The sequence below is a fragment of the Eucyclogobius newberryi genome, unplaced genomic scaffold, assembly GCF_026437365.1.
Source record: "Eucyclogobius newberryi isolate DKJ021-1_F unplaced genomic scaffold, fEucNew1.0.hap1 SCAF_15, whole genome shotgun sequence".
Taxonomy (NCBI): Eukaryota; Metazoa; Chordata; class Actinopteri; order Gobiiformes; family Gobiidae; genus Eucyclogobius; species Eucyclogobius newberryi.
In genome coordinates this window covers 11424110-11446872 of record NW_027315779.1, presented here as the reverse complement: position 1 = coordinate 11446872, position 22763 = coordinate 11424110, and the positions used below count along the sequence as shown (strand labels likewise).

Below are 22763 nucleotides of genomic sequence, written 5' to 3'. Positions count from 1 at the left end.
TTAGAATAAGACGGCGTGTGCAGGTCTCGTCTTTTCACAGTGTTCACACTTTCTGGAAAGCACCACAGATTTAACAGATATATCAGTCTCTCTCTGAATCGGAATAAAAATAAATTAGTAGTAGTAGTAGTAGTAATAGTAGTAATAGTAGTAATAGTAGTAATAGTAGTAATAGTAGTAATAGTAGTAATAGTAGTAATAGTAATAGTAGTAATAGTAGTAATAGTAGTAATAGTAGTAATAGTAGTAATAGTAGTAATAGTAATAGTAGTAATAGTAGTAATAGTAGTAATAGTAGTAATAGTAGTAATAGTAGTAATAGTAATAATAGTAATAATAGTAGTAGTAGTAGTAGTAGTAGTAATAGTAGTAGTAGTAGTAATAGTAGTAATAGTAGTAATAGTAGTAATAGTAGTAATAGTAATAGTAGTAATAGTAGTAATAGTAGTAATAGTAATAGTAATAGTAATGGTAATGGTAATATAGTGGTAGTGGTAGTAGTGGTAGTAGGAATAATAATAGTAGTAGTAGTAGTAGTAGTAGTATTGTTTTTCGATTAGTGGACTAGTAAAACACTTATTTCTTTCGTACATTAAAGCTTTTGAAATACAGCATTTAATCAAAGAGCGTAAAAGGTGAAATGTGGTGACTGAAGTCTTCTAGAGAATATTTGCCAATGAAGTATGTTACTTATTTCTATTTTATATATATTGTGACTTGGTTTTGATTATGTCGCTTCCTCTGTAATGCTTTTATGGTCTGTATAGTCTCGACAGCGGTTACGATTGTCAAAACGCAACTGCGATTATCTTTTACAGTCGACCAGTCACAATTGGTCGATCAATCACTGCAGCCCTAGTGGTAGTAATTAATTTCATTAGTATATTAGAATCGCAGGTTATTCGTGTTGTTTAAATCTGCCTGGCTCCATAAATCAGTAGAAGTTTTTGTACAGTGAGCATCTTTATGTTGCCTTTGTCTTTCTTGTGCATTGTTGTCTTTCTGTTTCTGTTGTGAAGCGCTGCAAGAACAAGGCCCGGGTCAATAAAGATCGTTATTGTGATTTTTCTGTGAGTTCACGCTTTGTTGCAGTTCGTTGAGTCGGCCTTAGAACATTGCTAAGGGCGACCAACAGGAGGTGTGAGCGAGAAAAAGTGTGGAGAGCGGCAATCAAGAGCAAATAGTGAGTCATGAGATTGCGATTTTGGCCCCAAAAAAGTGTATTTTCTATGTATCACCATATCACCCAGCCACAGTAGAAGTATTATGGTATTAGTAGTAACAATAAAACAGTAATAGTAGTCGCATAGTAGCAGTACAAGTCCATTTTGAGCAGAATAAAAAGGTGATGTCATGACTGAAAGCCTTTATTCAGTCCCTGGTGACTTCAGTTTTAACAGCTTCAGATGCGCCGGGTACAGATTAAACACGGTAATGGACTCATGACGTCATGGGGTCTCGAGCGTGTAAATACTACAGCAAAGACAACAGCGAGGACACAAATAATAGTTTGTGTGTTGTAGCAGAAGTAGAACGAAATATAGCCACTGCTTCTTTATTCATTTTTGTATAAGTCCCACAGACTCAGACAGGTTCATTTGCAGCTGCTGTTAATTTCCATGCAAAGGCCCGGCTCGTCACTCCAACATAACAAAAGTTTTCTCTGTAAATAAAATCTGAATGGTAGAAATATCCTCTTTCTTCATAAGGTTGATCTGATTGATTCACAAAAAGATGTTTAGTAACTCCTCGTCTGTGGCTCTGTGAGACGTGGCTAAAGCTCCAATGAACCAGACACAACCTCTGGCCTGTTGTTTCACTTTACTGCATTTTATTTGACTTTACTTTGTGGATGTGATTACTGGAATAAACAGCACACTTAAGCATTTCACATCATGTTTTGTCTTGTATATAATATAGTCTGTTTATGATGATCGCGTGAACATAAAGCATCCTCTTTATTGCTATTCCATTTCCATTAGTGAGACAATTCGAAGAAAAAAATTACTGGCCCGATAATTCCGGAGATTTTGTAGACGGCGAAATATAAAACCCTCAAGTCCCCCAATGCAGGCCATATTCCTCCAGGCCCAGGGATCTTTTAAAGGGCGAGAAGAACAACACTATACCAAAGCAATAATAAATAATATGACTAAATGTGCATTAACCATCAGATTAGACGATAGGGACAGTAGCCACGTTGTCGTTGCACTTTGAAAAACGATCATTAGGCGAACATAAACTATACAGCCACGTGTTATCTATTAAGTATCTTACAGAGTTTGCAGCGCACCAATGTGGTCTTTTTCACCATGGTGCTCTAATCCCCCGCTCGTGTTTCAAAGGAAGCCCAAGCTTGGTAAGATTAAAGATTATTATGTAGTTTGCCAAGTTATACATACCACACATAAAATGCCACAGAAACAAGTCACACGCCGTGAGCTTCTCACTGGGGTTCAGATCTTTCTGTTTCTCCTCAGATGTTTTCTCTGCTCGATGACAGTGATTTGACCCTTCTCATACAGACTGGCATCTAATCCATGACCACGGGATTTGTCTTTCCACTTGGTTGTTTCAGAAATGAGAGGCCACTCACTGCATCAGTTGGGCTTAAATACTATGTCACAACTGAAAGACTGTAGCAGGAGAAGACCTGTGTCAATTTTTTGGACAGGCAGTGGATGGATTTTTAATATGCATTATTATATTATATTTTTATATTGTATATGGCTATATTTATATTCTATGGATGGATTTGTATTTTTTGTATGAATGTATCTACATATTTCATATATATATTTGATGGATATATTTACATATTCTATATATGGATATATTTATACATTTTAAATATGGATGTATTTATATTTTTTATGGATATATTTATCCATTTAAACTGAATAAATAAATGAATGATGCATTGAACCTCTTCCTTTCTCTCTCCTCCCTCTCCATCTTTCTCTTTTTTCCTCTCTCTCTACCTCTCTTTTCCCCAGTTTCTCTCTACTCTCTTTCTCTCCCTTCCTTTCCCTCTTTTCCTCATATCAATCCCTTCTTCTCTTTTTCTCAAACACATTTCAACATTTCATGCACAAAATCAGACCTGGCTCCAGCTCCTGCACACGCCCCCCTGGACCAGAACCTCACATCACAGCACCAGGCACAGGTTTAGTCGGATTCTGCTCAAGTCCTGATCAGTCCCACTTCTGCTGTTTATTTGGGTTCTAACTTCTTTAGCTGACCTTTTTTAGTTTACCTCTGATTTAGTCTTAGTTTAAACATAGTTTAGTCCAGATTACCCTGCCCCTAGATTTGTTTGTGTTGGTTCATGGTCTGTGTTGGAGTTTAGACCTGGTTTAGACCTGGTTTAGTCCTGCTTTAGTCCTGCTTTAGACCTGTTTTAGACCTGCTTTAGACCTGCTTTAGACCTGCTTTAGACCTGCTTTAGTCCTGCTTTAGTCCTGCTTTAGACCTGCTTTAGACCTGCCTTAGACCTGCTTTAGTCCTGCTTTAGTCCTGCTTTAGTCCTGCTTTAGACCTGCTTTAGACCTGCCTTAGACCTGCTTTAGTCCTGCTTTAGACCAGCTTTAGTCCTGCTTTAGACCTGCTTTAGACCTGCTTTAGAACTGCTTTAGTCCTGCTTTAGTCCTGCTTTAGTCCTGTTTTAGACCTGCTTTAGACCTGCCTTAGACCTGCTTTAGTCCTGCTTTAGACCTGCTTTAGTCCTGCTTTAGTCCTGCTTTAGTCCTGCTTTAGACCTGCTTTAGTCCTGCTTTAGTCCTACTTTAGTCCTGCTTTAGTCCTGCTTTAGACCTGCTTTAGACCTGCTTTAGTCCTGCTTTAGACCTGCTTTAGACCTGCTTTAGTCCTGTTTTAGTCCTGCTTCAGTCCTGCTTTAGACCTGCTTTAGTCCTGCTTTAGACCTGCTTTAGACCTGCTTTAGACCGGCCTTAGACCTGCTTTAGTCCTGCTTTAGTCCTGCTTTAGTCCTGGTTTAGACCTGGTTTAGTCCTGGTTTAGACCCTGATCTGGTCTTGTTTTTGGTCATGTTGTGGCCCTCTTATTCCCAGTAAACACAGCCATGGTCAAGTTCAGCCGGGCTCCTGCTCCTGCTGCCCGCCTGGCGTCCTCCGTGGCCCCGCTGCAGCTCCGCACACGCACCGCTGTATCCCCCGGAGCCGCGCGCCCATTGCCCGGACACGCGGCTCAGAGCCCCGGTGTAGAGTGTGTGTGGTGTGGGTTCTGTGTTTTTACCTTGTTGTGGGTCAGTTCCGAGCGCAGAGACGTGCTCCGGGGACTAGGAGCGCATTGGCGGCCGGGGACATGTAGTTTTGAGGTGAGCGGTAGTTGCGCGCGTCCCCGCAGTGACAGGACAGCACCGCCTCGCGCGCCTCTGACAGCGTCACCTTCAAAACAAATCCAAGAGAATAAGATCCACGTCAAATGAGTTTGAGCCGCAGTGTCCGCGGGTAGAGAAGTCCAGGACCAGGCGCTCACGCCGCGGTCCTCACGGTGCCGTGGAGCCCACAACCCCGCGCACGGAGGAAAGCATGTCGCATTTAGAAAATACCCTAACGGAGCGCTCTCCCGGGCCCCGGGTGCAGCGCATCAACGCGGCTCCAAAGTGCAAAGAAAAGGATGCTTTATTCCCAAAAGATGAGTCAGAAAAGAACGTGAGCGAGTTTTGCAACGTCCCTCCTTCTGAAATCAAACATTGGTCCTGCTGCTCTGGTCCTCGCGCCTCCTCGCTCCGCGCACGCCGCTCAGGACGCACCGGGCCCGGCTCTGCTCCGGGACTCTCGCCTCCGCGGGGAAACTACACGGTGCACACTAAAGACGAGCTCGACATCAGCTTGAAAACTCTTTTGGCGCCATATCTATGGCGTACTTTCAATTCACTCACTGTACCGCAGGCTGCACTTCCTACTCAGGCACAGCGGGGACACTGCGCCGCGCAGAGGCCGCGGAGGGAACTGCAGCTGTGTCATGCTTAAAGCGGCTTTCACACGATGACGGGACATTTCAAAGCTCACGTCAAACAAACAGATTTTACTGTTTGGATACAACACTTTAAGTCTTTACTCTAAAACTTAAGTCTGAATGTCCTAAAGTCACCTGTGTCAAACGGAGGAGCAGCAGAGGGTCTCGTGAGGGTCTCGTGTGGAGCACCAGAAGGTCTCATGTGGGGCACCAGAGGGTCTCATGTGGGGCACCAGAGGGTCTCGTGAGGGTCTCGTGAGGAGCACCAGAGTGTCTCGTATGGGGCACCAGAGGGTCTCGTGAGGGTCTCGTGAGGAGCACCAGAGTGTCTCGTATGGGGCACCAGAGGGTCTCGTGAGGGTCTCGTGAGGAGCACCAGAGTGTCTCGTATGGGGCACCAGAGGGTCTCGTGTGGAGCACCAGAGGGTCTCATGTGGGGCACCAGAGGATCTCGTGAGGGTCTCGTGTGGAGCACCTGAGGGTCTCGTGTGGGGCACCAGAGGGTCTTGTGAGGGTCTTGTGTGGGGCACCAGAGGGTCTCGCGAGGAGCACCAAAGGATCTTGTGACGAGCACCAGAGGGTCTCATGGGGAGCACCAGGGGTCTCGCGAGGAGCACAAGAGTGTCTCGTATGGGGCACCAGAGGGTCTCGTGTGGAGCACCAGAGGGTTTCGTGAGGAGCACCAGAGGGTCTCGTGTGGGGCACCAGAGGGTCTCGTGTGGAGCACCAGAGGGTCTCGTGTGGAGCACCAGAGGGTCTCGTGTGGACCACCAGAGGGTCTCGTGAGGGTCTTGTGTGGAGCACCTGAGGGTCTCGTGTGGGGCACCAGAGGGTCTTGTGAGGGTCTCGTGTGGGGCACCAGAGGGTCTCGCGAGGAGCACCAGAGGATCTTGTGACGAGCACCAGAGGGTCTCATGTGGAGCACCAGGGGTCTCGCGAGGAGCACAAGAGGGTCTCGTGAGAAGCACAAGAGGGTTTCGTGAGGAGCACCAGAGGGTCTCGTGTGGGGCACCAGAGGGTCTCGTGTGGGGCACCAGAGGGTCTCGTGTGGACCACCAGAGGGTCTCGTGAGGGTCTCGTGTGGAGCACCTGAGGGTCTCGTGTGGGGCACCAGAGGGTCTTGTGTGGGGCACCAGAGGGTCTCGCGAGGAGCACCAGAGGATCTTGTGACGAGCACCAGAGGGTCTCATGTGGAGCACCAGGGGTCTCGCGAGGAGCACAAGAGTGTCTCGTATGGGGCACCAGAGGGTCTCGTGTGGAGCACCAGAGGGTTTCGTGAGGAGCACCAGAGGGTCTCGTGTGGGGCACTAGAGGGTCTCGTGTGGGGCACCAGAGGGTCTCTTGTGGGGCACTAGAGGGTCTCGTGTGGGGCACCAGAGGGTCTCGTGTGGAGCACCAGAGGGTCTCGTGTGGAGCACCAGAGAGTCTCGTGTGGGGCACCAGAGGGTCTCGTGTGGGGCACTAGAGGGTCTCGTGTGGAGCACCAGAGTGACTCGTGTGGAGCACCAGAGGGTCTCTTGTGGAGCACCAGAGGGTCTCGTGTGGGGCACCAGAGGGTTTCGTGAGGAGCACCAGAGCATCAGAGGGTCTCGTGTGGGGCACCAGAGGGTCTCGTGTGGGGCACCAGAGGGTCTCGTGTGGAGCACCAGAGGGTCTCGTGTGGGGCACCAGAGGGTCTCGTGTGGGGCACCAGAGGGTCTCGTGTGGAGCACCAGAGGGTCTCGTGTGGGGCACCAGAGGGTCTCGTGTGGGGCACCAGAGGGTCTCGTGTGGGGCACCAGAGTGTCTCGTGTGGAGCACCAGAGTACCAGAGGGTCTCGTGTGGGGCACCAGAGGGTCTCGTGTGGGGCACTAGAGGGTCTTGTGTGGGGCACCAGAGTGTCTCGTGTGGAGCACCAGAGGGTCTCGTGTGGGGCACCAGAGGGTCTTGTGTGGAGCACCAGAGGTGCCAAGCTGTGGTCCTGTGTTCTCGTATTCTGAGGCATCAGTCTCACTTAAGTGGTAGAAAACTGGTGCATTCTTGAACTTGAAGGGTCACGTCTGGGCCGAAGGGGTCGAACACATAAATAAAAGAATTATGGGACTTCGAACACAGAAAAGTTCAGTTTTGAGACAAACGCTGCTCATTATTGTTTGATTTGACAGTTTCATTCATAAACTGCAGCTGCTTAAACTAATACAACCTCCTCTCTCCTCCTCCCTCTCTCTCTCTCCTCCTCCCTCTCTCTCTCCTCTCCCTCTCTCCTCCTCCCTCTCTCCTCTCCCTCTCTCTCCTCCTCCCTCTCTCCTCTCCCTCTCTCTCTCCTCCTCCCTCTCTCTCTCCTCCTCCCTCTCTCTCTCCTCTCCCTCTCTCTCTCTCCTCTCCCCTCTCTCTCTCCTCCTCCCTCTCTCCCCTCTCCCCTCTCTCTCCTCTCCCCTCTCTCTCTCTCCTCCTCCCTCTCTCCCCCCTTCTCTCTTTCTCTCTCTCACTCTCTCTCCTCCTCCCTCTCTCTCTCCTCCTCCCTCTCTCCTCCCTTCTCTCTCTCTCTCCCCTCTCCTCTCTCTCCTCCTCCCTCTCTCTCTCCTCCTCCCTCTCTCCTCCCTTCTCTCTCTCTCCCCTCTCTCTCCTCTCCCCTCTCCTCTCTCTCCTCCTCCCTCTCTCTCTCCTCCTTCCTCTCTCCTCCCTTCTCTCTCTCTCCCCTCTCTCTCCTCTCCCCTCTCCTCTCTCTCCTCCTCCCTCTCTCTCTCCTCTCCCCTCTCTCCTCCTCCCTCTCTCTCCTCTCCCTCCCCTCTCTCTCCTCTCCCCTCTCCTCTCCCCTCTCTCTCCTCCTCCCTCTCTCTCTCCTCCTCCCTCTCTCCTCCCTTCTTTCTCTCTCCCCTCTCTCTCCTCCTCCCTCTCTCTCTCTCTCCCCTCTCTCTCTCTCTCCCCTCTCTCTCCTCTCCCTCCCCTCTCTCTCCTCTCCCTCCCCTCTCGCTCTCCTCCTCCCTCTCTCCCCCCTTCTCTCTTTCCACCGCTCTGATAATATCTGCTCCTTGATTGATTGGCTGACGCTGATGTGTTGGAAAGTAAATTACCTCCTTTGCACTGTCACTAAAATCTATATTTAAAGATTTGGAGCGGAGCAGGTGGTGATGGAGGTCTAATCCACTGCCGTCCTCCGTCTCTCACGCCACAAGGTGCTTTTTACACCAACAGAAGGTTTGGGAGACACTCTGACCCTCGAGACGCACTTCCAACATCAGCGTTCTGGTGCTGATGAAACAAAACACAGACTTTTTCTCACACTATTCCATTCTTAAGTCAAATCGTTGAAACTTCAGGCTGTGGTTCCTGTTCACTGGCAGATGACAAATGGAGGAAATTGTGATTCAGTCAAATCTGTGCTCACGACCTGGAAGGAGCTGATGGAAACATACAAACTAAACTAAGAGTTCAAAATGTCTATCACCTTTCGTTAAAAGGAACAATCTTTTTCATCTTTCATCTTTCATCATTCATTCAATTTTTCATTCATTGCATATTCGGGATATTTAAATGAGAAAAATGGACCGAGCCAAGTTGAATTTTCTGGCTTAATTTTGTTGTCATACGAGTTGCAAAAAATTAACTTCAGGAAAGTTGGATTTCTTATTGAAACTCCAACATTGATCGAAGCCCCAACGCCGATTGAAGCTTCGACGCCGATCGAAGCTCCGACGACAATCGAAGCTCCGACGACAATCGAAGCTCCAATGACGACAATCAAAGCTCCAATGACGACAGTCGAAAGCCCCAACGACGACAATCGAAGCCCCAACGACGCCGATTGAAGCTCCAATGACACCAATCGAAGCTCCAACGCCGTCGATTGAAGCCCCGACGGCGATCGAAGTTCCGACGCCGATTGAAGCACCGACTCCATCAGAAAATAAGACGAATGTTTCATGGACTTGGTGGACTGTAAATTAATTTGATTTCTGTTTCTTGCGTTTCTATTTTGTTTTCGGTCTAGTCCTTGATTGTTTGGTGCAACAAACGTGTCCTCAAAGGTATCCATTCATTGTGGCCATGGCAGGAGTTTAGAGGCCCAGACACATGGTTCTGAAGTGCAGTGGGATGTCTCTGGACTCCGGGGGGAAGAGTCTCATATCCGGATTCGCACCTCTAATGCCTCGCTGGCCATTCCTGCCGGGGTCTAAGCGCCAAAGCACGTTACTGTCTTCAACACATTCATACGCTTCACTGCATTATGTCTGTTAGTTTTGAGTGTGTCCAGATTGATCTGGCCTGTAACTTGCCCTGGTGGCGTTACCTGCTTATCTCCATGGAGATGCTGCTCCCCCTGGTGGACAGTGTGAGGACCTGCCTCTCTCAGTCTGAATGTGACACTCTTCTCCTTCACTGGGCTGAGCTTTGGCTCCTGTCCAACGCTCACACAAACCTCTTTATGGACTCAGCAGTTAACTTTATAGCCTTTGTCTTCTCCCGCCCTCTCTCTCCCTCTCTCTCTTCCTCCCTCTTTCTCCCTCTCTCTCCTCTCTCTCTTTCTCCTCCCTCTCTCTCCTCTCTCTCTCCCTCTCCCCTCTCTCTCCTCCCTCTCTCTTCCTTTCTCTCTCTCCTCTCTCTCCTCTCTCTCTCCTCCCCCCTCTCTCTCTCTCTCCCCCTCTCTCTCTCCCTCTCCCCCTCCCTCTCCCCCTCTCTCCCTCTCTCCCCCTCTCCCTCTCTCTCTCCCTCTCTCCTCTCTCTCGCCCCTCTTTCTCCCTCTCTTCCTCCCTCTCTCCCTCTCGCTCTCTCTCTCCCTCTCCCCCTCTCCCTCTCTCTCCCTCTCTCTCCCTTTCCCCCTCTCTCTCCCCCTCTCCCTCTCCCCCTCTCTCTCTCTCCCTTCCCCTCTCCCTCCCTCTCTCTCTCCCTCTCTTCCTCCCTCTCTCCCCCTCCCCCTCTCTCTCTCCCTCTCTCTCTCCCCTCTTTCTCCCTCTCTTCCTCTCTCCCTCTCCCTCTCCCCCTCTCTCTCTCTCCCTCTCCCCCTCTCTCTCCCTCTCCCCCTCTCTCTCTCCCTTCCCCTCTCCCTCTCTCTCTCCCTCTCTCTCTCTCTCTCTCCCTTCCCCTCTCCCTCTCTCTCTCCCTCTCTTTCTTTCTCTCTCCCTCTCTCTCTCCCTCTCTCCCTCTCCCTCTCCCCCTCTCTCTCTCTCTCCCTCTCCCCCTCTCTCTCTCCCTTCCCCTCTCCCTCTCTCTCTCCCTCTCTCTCTCTCCCTCTCTCTCTCCCTCTCTCCCCCTCTCTCTCTCCCTCTCCGTCTCTCCCTCTCCGTCTCTCCCTCTCCCCCTCTCTCTCTCTCTCCCTCTCCCCCTCTCTCTCTCCCTTCCCCTCTCCCTCTCTCTCTCCCTCTCTCTCTCTCCCTCTCTCTCTCCCTCTCTCCCCCTCTCTCTCTCCCTCTCCGTCTCTCCCTCTCCGTCTCTCCCTCTCCCTCTCTCTCTCCCTCTCTCTCTCTCTCTCTCTCCCTTCCCCTCTCCCTCTCTCTCTCCCTCTCTTTCTTTCTCTCTCCCTCTCTCTCTCCCTCTCCCTCTCTCCCTCTCCCCCTCTCTCTCTCTCTCCCTCTCCCCCTCTCTCTCTCCCTTCCCCTCTCCCTCTCTCTCTCCCTCTCTCTCTCCCTCTCCCTCTCTTCCTCCACACAGAGCGTCGTTGGCAGTAAGTTATTCCATGAGTCATTGTTGATGCTGTGTCTGGGGAAAGTAGCACAAACTCACAGCCAATGAGCCTTAAGCAGGACATAAGACTTTAGGAGGAAAACTAAGAATTTACCTTTTAAACATGATTGTAGCGGCCCACTTGGTATTGTCATGTTGACTCCAGCAACAGTTTGCTGCATGTCCTTCACCATTCTCATCCCCAATGCTACACTGTCCTAAACAAAACCTAAATAATTAAATGAGTGAGCTCCGTTTTCAGATACATCCTTCACAAAAGAGGAAATGTTGACCCTGAATAAATTATTATTTTTTACTTAATTTCACTGACTTTTAGAGCTTTATATTATGTGCAGCACTTTGGAAATGGTCTTGTTTATAAAATGTGGAATACATACAAATGAAGCTGGATTAGACTCTCTCGCTCCTCTGCCTCATCTCCAGGGCAGCAGCAGAAGCACCAGCCTCCTCAGCCTGTCGCAGTGACATAAAGAAGACAGTCCAGTTTCTATATTTCACTCGATGCTGCTTAATGTGTCCGTCTATAAAACATTGATCACATTTAAACCTCAAATCCCCCTCGTGCCTCTGGAGCCGAAGCCAAACGGGATGCAGTGGTTCTCAGGTAAACGGAGCTCTGAATTGACCACATCATGACCCGGTCTCCAGGCGAGCTTTAGAGCCCTCGGAGGAAGAGAACACGAGACAAAACAAAACCCATGGAAAAGTGGCTGCAATCGGATTGAATCTTGATCATTATTTGGGTGTGTTTTAAAGGTGCACTATGTAACGTGGGGGGCCCCAGGCTTAAAAAGGGCCCCTCGCCAACTGGCTTGGAAATGCCACAGCGGTTATGATGAGCACTGTTCCTTCCTAAATGTAAGTTGTTTTTTTAATATCACTCAACTGTTATAATTTTGTTTAGGGTTTTACAGACAGGTGAGTTACAGGTCAGATCTGTGGAGAGGCAAGTACATTCACAGTAAGAGTGTTTGTTTTTCAAAGTGTTTTTGAGCGATAAAACACCTTTAATTGATTAAATAAAAGATTGAAGTAATTGTACTTTTTTCTATGGCACAATTTAGCTATTGGTTTGAGCAATAATTAAGATCATGATGTAAAATGTAGTTTAATGTATTCTTTATTTGTCAGGGAGCCTGTAAAAACTCTGATTAGCTGTACCGTCATCGTTTATTTATTTCTAGACTTGGAGTCCATAAAACACACAACACCACCACCACCACCACCACCACCAACAACAACGACAACAACAACAGCATTATAAATACAGCTGTGCCAGTGTTTCCATAAAGAGGTTTGGTATCACAAACACATCACAAACATCTGCATTACTTTTTAAAGTATTATTCTTACATTAACTTTAAATAATGAATTCGATGTTACGTCTAGACAGTTACTCTTACTTGAGTAATAGTTCCCCCAAATACTTTTGTACTTTTACTTGAGTAATATTATTTTAAAGTAAGTTTAAAGTTTTTTTAGTATTTATGTTGTTTTTTTTTTTTTTAATTGTCAAAATTGTTTATGACAAACCATTTATAACAAATAATAAACAGTTAAAGGAATGCCGGGGGTGGGGGGAGGTGCATGTTACACTTTATACATCAAAAATGTTTAAAGACACAGTTTTCATAAGTAGAAATGGCTTTTTGGTTTAAACTTTTGGAAATGTTGAGCAAATATGACTCAATTTGTATAATAAGGACAGGGGGAAAAAAGGGATACCGACGATGGAAATGTACTTTAACTTTACTCTTACGTGAGTGTTGTATCTTGGCCGAAATAAAGTAGAACAACATCTCAATTTCCGTCGTGTGTTTTAATCTCAACTTTATCACAGGTACATGCAGAGCATCACTTGCTCGCGAACTGGTAACAACATACATACTCAAGGCAAGTGCGCCCTCTATTGGGGAGCACTAATAATGACACTCTATTGCACACAATAACACATTCACATTAAGAGGAGCAGAATACACATACAATTCTCTAGTGCAATATACCACATCTCCCCCACCTTTAAGCGAACAACACGTAACTGTAATTTCAAATAATTAACGGTCACAACATAACACTGCAAACACATTTGTAAACAACTCAACATTTGTACTTTCTTTTACTTTAGCGAACAGAATCTTTAAGATGAACAGGTGTACGTTTTTCTCTAGTCGAGCGTCTCACTTCTGCCTCAACCTGACTGTCTGGAGCAAGAGGTAATTCTGCAACACTCTCTTGATTAGAAGTAGTCAGTTCTAACATGGATTTGTTTTGTGTCTGCACTGACTCGAGAGTAGTTTGGGTAACACTTGGAAACAACGGCAAGGTAGGCTCTTTTTCAACAGTTAGCTCCGGATCGGACAATCTAGATCTAACCTGATCTACATGCCTTTTCATCACTTGACCACTTCCAACACTGACGGTATAAGAAAGAGGTCCCGAACAGTCTTGTACCACACCAGGAATCCATTTTGGTCCATAGGAATAATTCCTGATGAGAACGTCATCTCCAGATGAATAGCATCTCGATTTGCTGTGGCTGTCGTGAGTTTCTTTTTGTTTCAGTTGTTTTTGTTGAACTTTTGTTTTCATGTCCGGCATAACCAAATCCAGGGCGGATCTCAGTCTGCGTGACATCATCAACTCTGCAGGTGACAAACCTGTTGTGGCGTGAGGTGTAATTCTGTAACCAAACAAGAATCTCGAAAGCCTGGTTTGTATTGTTCCTTCATTCATCTTTTTCATCCCCACTTTGAAGGTTTGAACCGCTCTCTCAGCGAGCCCATTTGAGGACGGGTGAAAGGGAGCAGACCTCACGTGACGTATGCCATTTTGGTTCATGAATGTCTCAAACTCCGCACTTGTGAAGCAGGTCCCGTTGTCGGACACAAGCATTTTTGGTAGACCAAAAACACTAAAACTTTGTCTAAGTTTCTCAATTGTCACTTGTGAAGTGCTAGTCTTTGTTGGATGATTGTCCAACCACTTGGAATGAGCATCCACAATCACAAGAAACATTTCTCCAAGGAAAGGTCCCGCGTAGTCCACATGAATCCTTGACCATGGCGACTCAGGCCATTCCCACGGGTGCAATGGTGCTTGAGCTGGTGCTTTTTGGTGAGATTGACACTCATGACATGCCTGAACAGTTTTTTCTACATCCTGGTCCATTCCTGGCCACCACATGTATGATCTTGCCAGACCTTTCATTTTTGTCATTCCGCTGTGAGTTTGATGTAGAAGTTTGAGCATATACTCTCTCCCTTTCGTTGGAATAACAACTCGAGATCCCCAGAGAACACAGCCGTCTTTTACGCTGAGCTCCATTCTTCTCTGGTGGAAAGGTTTAAGACCCGGTTCTGTTTCTGCAGGCCAACCCTTTAGGATGTAATCATGGACGTGAGTTAGTATTTCGTCCTTGGAAGTCCACTTTTTTATTTGGTTTGCATCGACCAATGTCTCATCTAACAAGTCCATCATCAGAACTTGCTCAGTCCTCTCCTCTTCCTTTAGTTTGACCGGAACTGGCAATCTGCTCAGGGCGTCGGCATTAGCATGGTTTTTCCTGGTTTGTACACAATATTATACATGTACGCACTGAGTTTAACTGCCCACCTTTGAACTCTTGGAGATCCCATTTGGGGAATCGGCTTCTTTTCACTGAACAGATAAATCAGCGGCTTGTGATCGGTATAAATGGTGAAGTTCCGTCCATATATGTATTTATGAAATTTTTCCACACCAAATATCACGGCCAGTCCTTCTTTGTCCAGTTGTGAGTATCTTGTCTCGGCAGGTTGCAAAGTGCGCGAGACAAATCCAATCGGTCTCTCACTTCCATCTTCCATGACGTGTGATAGCACTGCTCCTACTCCATACGGTGAAGCATCACACGACAGTATCAGCTCTCGATCAGCTGAGTAGTGTACCAGAACATCCGACGTGTTCAGCAAGTCTTTAGAGTTTCGAAAAGCTTGTTCCTGTTCTTTGTTCCATTTCCAACGAACATCATGTCTCAACAGTTCGTGTAACAGAGCCAATCTTGTTGCTAAGTTGGGAAGGAACTTGTTGTAGTAATTTAACAGTCCCAGGAACGATTTCAGCTCTGTGACATTTGTAGGAGCTGGAGCATCTTGGATTGCTTTGACTTTTTTACACACTGGATGTAATCCTTGTGAATCCACTCTGTATCCCAAATACTCCACTTCATCCTGAAGAAAGGTGCACTTATTTCTTCTGAGGCGCAATCCAGCTTCTTTTAGCTTTGTCAGCACAATATCCAGATTCTTTAAGTGATCAGCCTTGTCCACCCCACTGACCAAAATATCATCCAGATAAACCACGACCAGAGGAATCCCACTTAAGAGACTCTCCATGGTCCTTTGGAATATGGCTGGAGCTGACGCCACACCAAACGGTAGTCTGTTATAAGTGAACAGTCCTCTGTGTGTGTTCACCGTGAGGTATTTCTTTGCCTCATCATCCATCAATATCTGTTGATAAGCATGACTCATATCTAGTTTGGTGAATTGTGTGCCTTTAGCTAGTGTATTGAACAAATCATCCACTCTGGGTATTGGATACTGCTCCAATGAGGAAACAGTGTTTACAGTTAATTTGTAGTCTCCACATAACCTAACAGTTCCCTCTGGTTTCAGGATGGGTACAACAGGCACGGCCCATTCAGCATATTTCACAGGCGTGATAATTTCCTCTCTTAACAATCTGTCAATTTCCTCATCCACTTTTGCTCTCATTGCATAAGGAATCGATCTTGGACGAAAGAAACGCGGAACAGCATTTTCTTTCACATGAATTGTGGCTTTAGTGCCCTTTAAAGTGCCAAGTTCCTCTTTGAACACTTCTTCGTTCTTACACAGTATTCCTTGTAGCGTTATCTGTTTCTCCAAGTGTAAGTGCTGTACCTGACGAGCCTTATTTTTCGCTTTCACCTCTTTCCAGTCCAACTGAATTTCCTCAAGCCAGCCTCTGCCCAGCAGTGTGGGGCCATCTCCTTTAACAACAACCAACGGTAGTTTAGCTCTTTGCTGATTATATTTGACTTTCACATAAGCAGCTCCCACCACTTTCACTGGGTCTCCGGTGTAAGTCTACAACTTTATTTGCACTGGCTTGATGCGAGGAGTTTCTCCATCTTCCCATGTTGTTTGAAATGTCTTCTCATTCATAACTGTGAGACTGCAGCCTGTATCTATTTCAAAACCAATTCTTTTTTCATTTAGTTTCATGCTCACAATGTACGGCTCAACTTTCCTCAAATGTATTTCACTTATACGTCCCAGTTTGAACTTCATACACTGTAATGCAAAAGGACTGTCTTCTGAGCTGTCAGTGTTGCTATCCTCTGGTTGCTCTTGAACATTATGTGAGTGGTAGCTTGAATTTCTCTGATCCTTTTTTCCAGCATTAAATTTAGCATGTCCCTTCTGTTGTTTACTTTTTGTTCGACAAGCTCTTGCAATATGTCCCACTTTTCCACATGCATGACATTTTTCTTGTTTGAACTTACATTCACCTGGGTTGTGTTGTCCTTTGCAACGATAGCACTCCTGAACGCTCCACTGCTGTACGAACCCTTGTTTAGTTTGAAGCACCTTGTCACTGCGTTTGGATTCTGGAGGTCCAATGCGTTTTTATTTGCTGTTTCCGAAGCAACTGCAATAGAATACGCTTTTTCACAAGTTAAGTCCGTTTCTGCCAGGAGTCGTCGTTGAATGCGATCATCATTGATTCCACACACGATCCTGTCTCTCAACTTTTGCTGTAATGTGTCGCCGTAATTACAGTACCGCGGTGAAGTTAGTTTCACGTTGGACGTTGGATATTCGCCTCCGCAACTAGAGCGGGAGCTTCCTCTGAGTGTGCCCCGCCTGCAGTAGCTCGACACAGGGAGCTGCGCGCTGAAGTGCCGCTTGGTGCGCCAGTTAGGGACAATCTCTAAAGTACCGTTTGTTATCTTAAAAAATATAAACATATTTATAAAAAAAAAAAAAAACATTGAGCATGAATCCAAGTTGCTAATCCTAGATGTCATAGTCCTTTTGGGCTAAAAAATTAACCCTTTGTAGATTTTTAAAGAATATTTTTTGTCAAAAAACAAGGATTCTTTTCAATAGCTCCTAAATGAGCGAACCTAGATAGTAAACGTTAAATGATTATAGTAGTTTGAGTCTCCGGGTATCACGCACACCTTTTACTTTTTCAATTTAACCCTTTGTTAATTTTAAAGGAATATTTTTCGTCAAAAAACAAGGATTCTTTTCAATAGCTCCTAAGTTAGCAAACCTACATAGTAAAAGCTAAGTGATTATAGTAGTTGTGGTCTCCAGGTATCACGCACACCTTTTACTTTTTCAAATTAACCCTTTGTAGATTTTTAAGGAATATTTTTCGTCAAAAAACAAGGATTCTTTTCAATAGCTCCTAAGTTAGCAAACCTAGATAGTAAAAGCTAAGTGATTATAGTAGATGTGGTCTCCAGGTATCACGCACACCTTTTACTTTTTCAATTTAACCCTTTATAGATTTTTAAGGAATATTTTTCGTCAAAAATCAAGGATTCTCTTCAATAGCTCCTAAGTCAGCTGACCTAGAAAGTCAAACCCAAGTGATTATAGTAGTTGTGGTCTCCAGGTATCACGCACACCTTTTACTTTTTCAAATTAACCCTTTGTAGATTTTAAAGGAATATTTTTCGTCAAAAAACAAGGATTCTTTTCAATAGCTCCAAAGTCAGCAAACCTAGAAAGTCAACCCCAAGTTATTATAGTAGTTTGAGTCTCCAGGTATCACGCACACCTTTTACTTTTTCAAATTAACCCTTTGTAGATTTTTAAGGAATATTTTTTGTCAAAAATCAAGTATTCTTTTCAATAGCTCCTAAGTTAGCAAACCTACATAGTAAAAGCTAAGTGATTATAGTAGTTGTGGTCTCCAGGTATCACGCACACCTTTTACTTTTTCAAATTAACCCTTTATAGATTTTTAAGGAATATTTTTTGTCAAAAATCAAGGATTCTTTTCAATAGCTCCTAAGTTAGCAAACCTACATAGTAAAAGCTAAGTGATTATAGTAGTTGTGGTCTCCAGGTATCACGCACACCTTTTACTTTTTCAAATTAACCCTTTGTAGATTTTTAAGGAATATTTTTCGTCAAAAAACAAGGATTCTTTTCAATAGCTCCTAAGTTAGCAAACCTAGATAGTAAAAGCTAAGTGATTATAGTAGTTGTGGTCTCCAGGTATCACGCACACCTTTTACTTTTTCAAATTAACCCTTTGTAGATTTTTAAGGAATATTTTTCGTCAAAAAACAAGGATTCTTTTCAATAGCTCCAAAGTCAGCAAACCTAGAAAGTCAACCCCAAGTTATTATAGTAGTTTGAGTCTCCAGGTATCACGCACACCTTTTACTTTTTCAAATTAACCCTTTATAGATTTTTAAGGAATATTTTTCGTCAAAAATCAAGGATTCTTTTCAATAGCTCCTAAGTTAGCAAACCTACATAGTAAAAGCTAGTGATTATAGTAGTTGTGGTCTCCAGGTATCATGCACACCTTTTACTTTTTCAAATTAACCCTTTGTTGATTTTAAAGGAATATTTTTCGTCAAAAAACAAGGATTCTTTTCAATAGCTCCTAAGTCAGCAAACCTAGAAATTCAAACCCAAGTGATTATAGTAGTTGTGGTCTCCAGGTATCACGCACACCTTTTACTTTTTCAAATTAACCCTTTGTAGATCTTTAAGGAATATTTTTCGTCAAAAATCAAGGATTCGCTTCAATAGCTCCTAAGTCAGCTGACCTAGAAAGTCAAACCCAAGTGATTATAGTAGTTGTGGTCTCCAGGTATCACGCACACCTTTTACTTTTTCAATTTAACCCTTTGTTGATTTTTAAGGAATATTTTTCGTCATAAAACAAGGATTCTTTTCAATAGCTCCTAAGTTAGCAAACCTAGATAGTAAAAGCTAAGTGATTATAGTAGTTGTGGTCTCCAGGTATCACGCACACCTTTTACTTTTTCAATTTAACCCTTTGTTAATTTTAAAGGAATATTTTTAGTCAAAAAACAAGGATTCTTTTCAATAGCTCCTAAGTTAGCAAACCTAGAAAGTCAACCCCAAGTTATTATAGTAGTTTGAGTCTCCAGGTATCACGCACACCTTTTACTTTTTCAAATTAACCCTTTGTAGATTTTTAAGGAATATTTTTCGTCATAAAACAAGGATTCTTTTCAATAGCTCCTAAGTTAGCAAACCTAGATAGTAAAAGCTAAGTGATTATAGTAGTTGTGGTCTCCAGGTATCACGCACACCTTTTACTTTTTCAAATTAACCCTTTGTAGATTTTTAAGGAATATTTTTCGTCAAAAATCAAGGATTCGCTTCAATAGCTCCTAAGTTAGCAAACCTAGATAGTAAAAGCTAAGTGATTATAGTAGATGTGGTCTCCAGGTATCACGCACACCTTTTACTTTTTCAATTTAACCCTTTGTTGATTTTAAAGGAATATTTTTCGTCAAAAAACAAGGATTCTTTTCAATAGCTCCTAAGTCAGCAAACCTAGAAAGTCAAACCCAAGTGATTATAGTAGTTGTGGTCTCCAGGTATCACGCACACCTTTTACTTTTTCAAATTAACTCTTTGTAGATTTTTAAGGAATATTTTTCGTCAAAAAACAAGGATTCTTTTCAATAGCACCTAAGTCAGCTGACCTAGAAAGTAAATGCTAAGTGATTATAGTAGTTTGAGTCTTAAGTTGCCTTTTACTTAAATCAGGTTCTGTCTCCATGAATCATAATATAATATCATCTTGCAATCAACATTATTTCCAATGCACAAATCACATACAGGTGAGTATTCACAATTTTAACATAAGTTTACTGATTTCCTTTGAATTGGTGGAAATTTACCAATTTATTTCAGGAATATACCTACATTTTATACGTGCTACTGTATGTTACAGGTTGTATACACTGCATAATTTTAGCAGAGATAAATTCTCTGCCATGGATAAAATTGAACTGCATTTGCTATGACGCAACATTTGAGGAAAGCAGTCCAAAAAATAATAAAGGCCTTTGTTTAATGAATAATAACCTTTTCCTCTCAGGTGATTGAAGGTATCATACATCATGCTGCCAACCATGAAAAAGTCCTGAACAAAATTTTTTTTGATGGACCACTATACAGCTATGGTCATTCTGTATAAGGAGCAAAGCCAGGTGGAAAGACATCTATTATCGACTGTAAGTGTGTTTTTCTTATGTTACACATAGCTCCTGTAGATACAGAGAGACGGTAACCGAGAGTGAGGAACAGCAAAGAGAGAGAGATATTAAGTGAGATTTTTAAAAGACCATTATTGTGACCAATATTTGACACACCTTTATTTTGAAAAAAAAAGGTCAAAAAATCAACTGCTCCTCCCACAGTGAAGCAAAACCCCTGCGGTTCCCAAAAATCGACTCATCCCCGTTCATTGAGTAAAGCCAAACTTAACCCTGAGCTAAGCCTGGATCATCCTCAGAAACAGGGTCCTCACACTGATCTAGCTCTGTCTGAACCCTCCACCCCTTGTTCCGATCCACCGCTATCTTGGCCTGTCCCAACCTGAAGCTCACCCCTTTTTCCTAGTCCTGTCAGAGTTACTACACCTTCCGTTTGCATGTGTCTGCCCGTATATGGATGGGTTTCCTTCTCATGCTCCATCTTCCCAAATCAACAGAAAATATGTACAATATGTACATTTTTTCAAGTGAAGGTAGTCCTGACTAAGCCGAGCTCAAGAGGATGGGTCAAATGCCCAGATATCACTACGGGGAGACCGAAGTGTACCTTAACAGTGAACACCTGTTCGAAAGGCCCTGAACATCTTTGACTGCCTGAGCCTTGACGGTCTGAGATCCTCAGAGTCCGAGATGGTTCACATGGCACTAACATGTCCAAGATGTACTGAGCCCAGTTGTTTTTGAGACTGTCACTGCCCAGGAAAACCCTCAAAAGAGAGGAGGGAGGAAGAGAGAGGGGGGGTGGGAGAGAGAAACAGAAGGGAGAGATGGAGAGAAAGAAAGAGAGGAAAGGGGAAGAGAACGCGGCTATGAAGAAAGAGCGAGAGGGAGGAAGTGAGCGAGAGAAGAATTTGACTAAATAAATGTGTTTTTTATTGGCAGGTAAAACTGACCAAGTATGATGCCATCCTTTCACCTGTGCTTGTTAATGACAACCATTGGAACCTACTGGTTTGTTTTTGACAAAAAGTGTAATGTTCACCCAATACTGCACTACAATACAACAACAGAATAATGCCTTGTTCTTTCAGTTCATTCATGCTGGAAACGGGACAGTATATTTGATTGACCCCGCCAAAAGTGCTTTGGAGATGGAGTCTTCAAGTCAGGCAGCCGAGAAATTGAAGTATGTACATAAGTTGATTGATATTACATGGGAAATGTAAAACTTTAAATAAAATATGTGTGCACAGGGTATATCTCAATCTGAGACACCTTCATCACCAGAAACGGGAGTGGAGAAACATTAACTGGAAGGGTGGGACACTACAACACCCTTTGCAGAAGGATGGATTCAGCTGTGGTGTAATAGTGGCTAAGGTATCATGTATTATATGGGGCATGGGAGATATAAAGGGCACTTGTTTTGACAGGGTCGACTGTGAGAAAGAGATCTAAAAAAGACCTAAAAAATTCTGTAATGTGCATTTATCATAGAGCAGTGTTTCTTAACATTTATTACCTCAAACCCCTACTTTTTCGGTAAGTGAAGGCAAGTTTATTTGTAGAGCACATTTCATTCACAATGCCATTCAAAGTGGTTCACACAACAGGAAAAATGAATTAAAATCACAAAGAAATGACAGAAAACACAAGACAGTTTAAGAAATAAAAGAGAAGAGTGCAAAGAAAAAATCCTTTCAGTCAAACACAGCTAAATAAAACTGTTTTTAGCTTAGGTTTTCAACATTGTCAGAGCAGAATCTGTCTCACATCTTCAGGAAGACTGTTCCAGATTTTAGCTGCATAAAACGGAAACGCAGATTCCCCATGTTTAGTCCTGACTCTGGCACCAGCAGGAGGCCGGTCCATGTTTTGTCCTGACTCTGGGAACCAGCAGGAGGCCGGTCCCTGAGGTCCTCAGAGTCCGAGATGGTTCATATGGCACTAACATGTCAGAGATGTACTTTGGTGCTAGGCCATGGAGAGACTTGTACACAAGCAGAGCTGCTTTAAAGTCTATTCTCTGAGCCACAGGAGCCAGTGCAGAGACCTGAGAACAGGACTAATGTGATCATACTTCCTGGTTCTAGTCAGGACCCGAGCAGCAGCGTTCTGGATGTACTGCAGCTGTTTTACAGCTCGTTTGGAGAGGCCAGTGAGCGGCCGTTACAGTAGTCTAATCTACTGGAGACAAACGCACAGATAAGTCTGTCCAAGTTTAGACACTATACTTTTGATTTTGGCAATGTTTTTTAAAAAGCTACTGATTGAATTGACATGGCTTTGAAAATTCAAGTCTGAGTCCATTATTGCCCCCAGGTTTGTAGGTTTTAGAGTGAGACTCTGGAGGTGAACACTTTCTCTTTGTTTCTTTGGGCCAAAGACGATGATTTAGGTCTTGTCTGAGTTCAGCAAGAGAAAGTTGTTTTGCATCCACACACTGATCTGTTGCACCAGCAGGAGGCCAGTCCACACACTGATCTGTTGGATGCAGTGACAGAGTGAATCCACTGGCCCACATTCACCTGCTGACAGTGAAACAGAGATGTTGTCTGCAAAGTAACCAGACTGTGCCCATATCTGTATTGTATTTAACTGATCATGCTGTCCTCAATAAGGTGCTCACGCCTCTACTTTGGGCCCTATGGTTAAAAATAGAGGTTAAAAAATATGGTTTATATTAGGGTCCAGAATTTTCTCTTTCAGAATTAGAATAAGAAAGAGGCTTATTGACATTATCAATTAACAGGATTCACTATTATTGCATCGCATATTGTAATTTTCTTTGTTTGTAAATGTGTATTTTTAGATGGCAAAGCAGATAATGCAGGCTTTCCCGGCGATCCCCAACATCGAGTTCTCTACTAC

General features: G+C 44.3%; 1 protein-coding gene across 1 annotated transcript in view; it reads right to left on the bottom strand.

Annotated features, from left to right (window-relative positions):
- The window catches only part of jade2 (jade family PHD finger 2), a 218363-nt gene extending 213390 nt beyond the window's left edge, over positions 1-4973 (bottom strand). Inside the window, exon 1 of the mRNA XM_072445655.1 lies at positions 4255-4973. The gene's annotated coding sequence lies outside the window, so the exon portion shown is untranslated. The remainder of the gene's footprint in view (positions 1-4254) is intronic.
- Between the last annotated feature and the right edge of the window lie 17790 nt (positions 4974-22763).